A 7228-nucleotide genomic window follows, 5' to 3' on the forward strand; every position below is an offset into this window, starting at 1 on the left:
TTTGGTGGGTAATTCATTTTTGGCGAGAAACGTCGGATCAGGGGAGAGAGTCACTTCTCCTGAATCAGCAAACAGGATGTGTCCCTCTTCTCTTGATAATGCCACTATTTCGCTGACTCGAGCTCCCGAGGCGAGAGCAAATAAAAATATAACTTTCTGAGTCAGATCCTTGAGGGGGCATGAATCATTGTCCAAGTTGGAGGCGAAATGGAGCACCTTGTCTAGTGACCAGGAGATCGGTTTCGGAGGGGGTGCTGGGCGTAGGCGAGCACATGCTTTCGGCAGTTTGTTAAAGATGTCGTTGGACAGATCAATTTGGAAAGCATATAGAATTGGTCTAGTCAAAGCCGATTTGCAGGTTGAAATCGTATTGGCTGCTAATCCTTGTCCATGAAGGTGAATGAAGAAGGACATACAGAAATCAATGGTGATTTCTTTAGGATTTTTTGCTTTAACAAAGGAGACCCATTTCCTCCAGGATGATTCGTATTGCCGTCTCGTGGATTCGGTCTTGTATTCCTCTAGGAAGTCTAGACTTTTCTTCGAGATCCCAAACCTCTTCTTTGCGGCAAGGGAGAGAAAATCATGAGATGAAGGTCCTTGATTTTCGATGATGAAGCGAAGACAGTCGACTTCTGTACTTGTTGAGAGAGAACTGGGCCCGGGAGAGGGATCAGCTTGGGCTGCAGCTCCAGGACCAGGGGGGTACCAGTTGCTCCGGGGCCACTTGGGAGCCACTAGGGCCGCTGTCCCTTTGAAGGTTCTCAGTTTGGAGAGGACTTTCAACAGAAGGTTGGTGGGAGGGAACAGGTATATCTTCGACCATCTGTTCCAGTCCAGTGACATGGCGTCCACCGCTTCTGCTTTGGGGTCCTCGTACGGGGCTACGTACAGAGGAAGTTGATTGTTGTCGCTCGTTGCAAAGAGATCTATCTGAAGTTCTGGGACTTGATGAGAGATGAAGGAGAATGATCTTGCGTCTAGAGACCATTCCGACTCTATCGGGTTTGTCCGAGATAGAGCATCCGCTGTCACGTTGCGGAATCCTTGTAGGTGAACTGCAGACAGGTGCCACTTCTTCTTCTCCGCCAGACGGAAGATTGGGAGAAGCACCTGATTTATCTGGGGCGATCTTGAGCCCTGGCGATTGAGACAACGAACTACCACCGAGTTGTCTAGGGTTAGACGGATGTGGATCGAGGGCGGCGGGGATAGCTTCTTCAGAGTAAGAAGGACCGCCATGGCCTCCAAGATGTTTATGTGGAACGTCTTGAATAGTGGAGACCAGGTCCCTTGAGCTTGTTTCAGGTGGGAGTGACCTCCCCAGCCCTCCAGTGAGGCATCCGTGTGGATGTTGAGTGATGGAGGAGGGTGTTGGAGAGGAATGGACCTTTTTAGGGCCATTGCTTCCGACCACGGCTTTAGGAGGCGTCGAAGTCTGTTTGGAAGCCGTCTCTTGAGGTCTCTTCGAGCGATGGATGCCGATCGTCTCCAGACTCCCGCGGCATCCTTTAGCTGTGCACCAAGCACTGGGTTTGTCACTGAGGCGAATTGTAGAGAGCCTAGAACTCGTTCCTGCTGTCGTCTTGAAATGCGTTTGGATTTCAGTAGTCGCTTGACAGACCCTGCTATTTCCTTCCTTTTCTTCTGGGGGATGGAAAGGCGGTGTGACTGAAGATTCCAGTGGATTCCCAGCCACTGAAACTTCTGAGCCGGAGAGAGGCGAGATTTCTTCTCGTTGATCTTGAATCCCAGGTGTTCTAGGTACTGGGTAACTTCGTCGCAAGACTTTGTACACTCTTCGGGCGATGGAGCCCAGACTAGCCAGTCGTCGAGGTAGGCCATCACCTGGACGTTTCTTAGGCGGAGCTGTTGTACTATGGCATCCGCCAGCTTTGTGAAGATCCGAGGGGCCACATTGAGGCCGAATGGCATGGCCCGGAAGGCGTAGCTTTTTCTTTGGAGTCGAAATCCTAGGTAGGAGGAAGCGTGATGGTTCATTGGAATGTGCCAATAGGCATCCGCCAGGTCTATAGAGACCGTGTAGGAACCTTGAGGCAGAAGGGTCCTTATTTGTTGAAGCGTCAGCATCTTGAATTTGTTGTTCTCTATGAACTTGTTGAGGGGGGATAAGTCCAGAATGACTCTGAGCTTGTCTGAGTCCTTCTTGGGAACGCAAAACAGTCTCCCTTGGAACCTGGTGGACTTTACCTTCCTTATCACCTTCTTGTTCAAGAGGTCTAGAACATATTCTTCCAGAATGGGGGTTGATTGTTGAAAGAACCGCTGGAAGATTGGGGGTGGTTGCACCCAACTCCAGCCTAGACCGTTCTTGATGATGCTGTGTGCCCAAGGATCGAAGGTCCAACGATCCTGGAATTGGCGGAGTCTTCCTCCCACCGGAAGCACTTCATTGCTTCTGGTGTCCCGAGGACTTGTTGCCTCGGCCGCTAGCTCCCTTTCCTCCTCTACCTCTGGAGGGACGACGAGAGGCGTCTCTGCTTGCACCCCTGGACGAGCCTCTACCTCTGGCATGAAAGGTAGTGGATGGCTGCTCAAAGGCAGGGGTGAAGACCGGTGACTGTGACAACACCGGTTGGGGGACCAATTGAAAGGTCTGTTGTGGTTGGGCAACCACTTGGGAGGTAGCGGGTCCCGGAAACTGACGTCGTTGTTGACGTTGCTGGGGTTTCGGCTTCTGAGGTTTCCTCTTAGGCTGAGGTCCATCGTCCTGAGAGGTTTTCCTTTTTCTGGACATGCCCCACTTGTGGAGAAGGTTCCTATTCTCCGTGGCGGCTCTGTCAGTTATTTCCTTGACAAGGTCAGAAGGAAACAGGTGCTTTCCCCAGATGTTGGAGGAAATCAGCCTCCGGGGTTCGTGTTTCACGGTGGCACCGACAAACACGAATTCACGACAGGCTCTACGAGCCTTTATGAAATGGTACAAGTCCTTCATTACCGTGAGTAAGTGGGATTTGGCCAGTACCATGTAGTGATCAGGTACTGCTGTGTCACAGGCCATAACTTCAAGTTGGACTTGATGAGAAAGCGATGCCGCAAGCCTCTCCTTCGTGTCTTGTTCCCGGCGAAGGAGGTGATCATTGAGCTTAGGGAGGTCTTCATTAAACTGACGTCCGGCGACGTCAGGATCGAGCCTACCCACGACGAAAGTATGTTGGACATCTTTCCATTGTCTAGTGTCAGGGGGTGTCACGATGGAGAAGGGTCTGCACTCCTCCAGTGCAGGGCAGGGTTTTCCTTCTTCCGCCGCTTTAAGGCATGCAGCTAAGGCCTTTTCCAAGAATGGAAGAATCGCAGTGTCAGGTGCGACATATGTAGGATGCTTCTTGCTCAAGGCAGGAAGCTTAGAGCAGGTAAAGCCCCTGCTCTTAAATGCGGAGGCTAGCATAGCCTGGGCCTTTGCGAGATCGAACACTATCTCTTCTTTAGGTTCGGTCTCCTCCTTCGAGGCAGGTTCGGAACGAAGTCGGACGTAACAGTCCGGGTAGGCCTCGAAGCTTGGGAAGAACTCCACATCTTCCAACGGGACCGTGCCGATCTTGTCGCTAACAAAGATCCTGCCGGTCGCAATAACCATATGCTCTGCATACCTCCACGGGTTGGCATGAGAGCAAGCTGGGAGATCCTTGACCGAGATCTTCTTCGTGTCTCTGGATCCAATCATAGACCTGATGGACTCCTGGTTCTCCTTCAGTCTGTCGTCCATGACAGCTCTAATCAGTCGGATCAGTTCTTGGGTAGAAGAGGAAGGATCCGGGGTCGAGGAGGTAGACGGAAGGGACATTTCCGTCGGTGTAGGAGTAGGCGGAGGGATGGACGAGGGAGTAGCTCCAATCTCCGACTCGGTGTATTCCACCTTGTCTTCGTCCTCTTCGGCTCCTTGAGCCATAAGCGTCTTCTCCGTGTCTTCCGAGACGTCAGAGATCTGTTCATCATCCTCGGAATCCAAACGACACTCGTGCATGGACTGAGCCATGACCACATCAGGTTCCACCGTAATTTGGACAGTGGGGATTGCTTCCTTTGGAACCACTGAGTCAGGGGAGGCCTTAGGGAACAACAGGGACCTCAGTTCTTCGGTGGCCAGGTACGGTCCAGTAGCATTTCTCTGAAAACCACGCACCCACTTGCGCAGTTTTTCACGAGCAATGTCTCTAACCTCCGCTGAGGGAGGGTTATGGAAGGCCTCAACTAGGTAGGCCTGGCAGACCGTACATTCCAGTGGATTCCAGAACTTCCAATCCCCTTTCTTGTCTGAGCAAGGGGCGTGAGTCCTGCACGCCGTATGTCCGTAAAACTGCGAGCGTTTCACAGCACAGTAGGCGAAATCGCACTTCATCTGCTCCTCCTGTGGAAGAAAGAGAAAATGAGTATGGGGGAGTCATAGGAATGGCTCTTAAATTAAGTTAATATTAATCATTAATTTTAACTTAAGGAAGGTGTGATGCATAGAGAATGAAACAGTAAAGGAGAACACGCTCCATGCATCTCGCCCGGCTGGTTACCATAGGCTTGGTCCTGGGATAATCCAAATGACCGAGATCATTGGATATAGTTTCCTAGGATTCCCATTATATTGGAACTCCATGGAAAGCCAAGGACAAGGTTGGGATCGAATTCATTCGGTTCCCAGATAAGAGCCAGAAGGCCTCATTAAGGGTAACTGCTTCTGGCAACCAGCCGCGCTAAGATGCACATAGCATGCTGGAAATAGAAGAATGCAAAGAGACAGCATGATCACTAATAGAGCAGTACTAGGTACTGATCTTAGAAGCAAAGCAGCTTATCTATTTGCAAGGTAGGGCTATCTTAGTCTTATGATAGCTACAGAGAGGGGGTGCAAGTATTCTTGACGCCTCCGGGGCATCCGGCAAGCCGCCGGCACGCCGGAGCTCGCTCCAGCATAGATTCTGGCACTAGAACAGACAATTTTCAAAGTCAGTTAGATACCAGGATGGCGGCCGCCGGCACAACGGCGGCACGCCGGCAGGGAGCGGCGGCTCCGGCAGCCGGAGGATGCCGGATTGGTGACTGGGGTAAGGATGGTACAGGTAGTATCGGGTTGCCGGCAGTATATGCCGGCACTCCGGAGATCGACCGGCAAGCGGACGATTAGATAGGAGTAGGAGAGCTGCCGGTAGTAGCCGGCGGCAGCCGGCAGTCCCCTCGGTACACGGGGGGCTGGTGGCAAGGGTAGGGAAGTCACCAAGAGGGAGGCAGGTATTGCCGGCAGTAGAGGCGGCAAGAGACCGGCACCCGGATAGATAGAGAGACAGGGGGAGGGGGGAAAGGATGCAGGAAGTACCGTCAGGGTTCCAGACATCCCTCCCCTTCCCTGAGGGGGTGTACCCATGATAGAGACAGGCTCTAGCATCCATAAGCAGGGGTCACTAGGGACCGGGAGCAGGTAGTCCAAGGGAGGACTAGGGAACACCCAAGAGGGGGGGGGGGGGAGACTCCCCTATGCAGAGCTACACTAGTAACTAACCTTATAGGACACTATGAAGGTATATGTACCAGAGCGGACAGCACAGGGAAGCTCGGGTAGCCCTACTCATCCACCCTAAGGAGGATTTGTAGGACAGGGGACAGATGAGTATAAACTAACCTAAGCATAGGCTAGGCTATACAAGAGATAGGTGGGGAGGGAGAAGAGAGGGGTCTTCCCAGGAAGGGTTTCTGTACCAGAGCGGCCACAAAGGGAAGGGAGGACACTCCCTAACCTAAGATTAGGCTGATCGGCTAAAATGGAGCAAGAGTACAGTTTCAGCATGGAACAGAGAAACCTTCCTAACCCGGCCTAGATCAGGGCTAAAAGTCCTGAACTAGGCAAGGAAGAAGACGTATCGCTATCGCAGGAAAGTCGTAGACTATCCTAGCCATAGAGGTAGGCTAGCCTAACCTCACTCTCAGACGCAATCCTAAAGGGGGTTCATTCCTTTAGGGAGGACTGAGAGGCGATATAAAACTCTATTAGACAATAAATCCCTTTACTCAGAAAAGGGATCAAGGCTAAATAGAGGGAGTGCCAAGGCAGGGGATGAAGGAAGCATATAGGGGTCCTAAGGTTAGGTTAGGCTAGAAAGAATCACTGACTAGCCTATCCCCTATATGGTCCCTGAAGGCGAAAACATTTGCATCACTAGTCAAAAGTATTGTAAAATAATAATGCCACTATCTTCATAACTTAGTCTAGGATCACTGATAAATCATGCATGAACACTTGTATATAGGCTCCTGGCCTGGGGGCTATAGAGCCGACTGGTATGAGGTCAATCGATGACCGATAAAAAGCGTCTAAACACGATATAAAAGTTCCTAGCTATGAAGACTAAATAAACTAATGTATTCGATTAGTATATAATGCCGGAAGCGTTGTTGTGGCTAACTAAATAAGACATGCAAAACAACAACGACGCCATAAAATGGCGGGTCCGGTAGAGGCACAGCTCTGCCACAAAACATCAATTATTTCGCGAAATAATATTTACTTTACGGCCAGAGCTTAATTAAACAATACTGGAACCTTGTACTCAACTTTCCAGAAGAAGGCGAGGCTGAAGGTAACGACATAGCGAAGATGCAAAGCGATAAAGTTCACACAAGGGAAAATCCGTCTAAGTAGGGCAGCTACTAAACAAAGGATAAAGACGCGCGTGACGTCATTAGAGCAATGGCGTCCGTTTGTTTACGTCTCGAGTATCAGTAGTAGCCACGAGTGAGATTAGCTGTGGAACGGCTCCCAGCTATTCTCAGCCCTTACACACCGAAGCGTTAACTCTGTTCGGGGTGGAGATAGCTATGTGGCACGACCAGACATGCGTGTCCCCTGTTGTATTACGATGTCTTAAAGGGAAACCTTTGAGATACTCGCTCCAGAAGTTAGAATTCTGTGATAACCTGTGGTTAAATTCTCTGGGAATATCTTAGTAGTCTTATACCCAAGGAAGCTACCAAACAGGAACCTTCCATCAGGACGCCATGGCTTGAGCCCAAAAATATGTATATATATAATATAAATATATTATATATATATAATATATATATATATATATATATATATATATATATATATATATATATATATATATATATATATATATATATATATATATATATATATAATGAAATTCTACTTCTCATATTGAATAAGCATACAAAATTATTTATGGAAAACCACAAAAACGTAATCAATTTCATTTCAATT

General features: G+C 49.5%; 1 protein-coding gene across 1 annotated transcript in view; it reads left to right on the top strand.

The window, feature by feature from the left end:
* LOC137633192 (solute carrier family 2, facilitated glucose transporter member 5-like) overlaps positions 1–7228 on the top strand; it is an 82923-nt gene that overhangs the window by 28978 nt on the left and 46717 nt on the right. The window lies entirely within an intron of this gene.

The sequence above is a fragment of the Palaemon carinicauda genome, chromosome 42, assembly GCF_036898095.1.
Source record: "Palaemon carinicauda isolate YSFRI2023 chromosome 42, ASM3689809v2, whole genome shotgun sequence".
Taxonomy (NCBI): domain Eukaryota; kingdom Metazoa; phylum Arthropoda; class Malacostraca; order Decapoda; family Palaemonidae; genus Palaemon; species Palaemon carinicauda.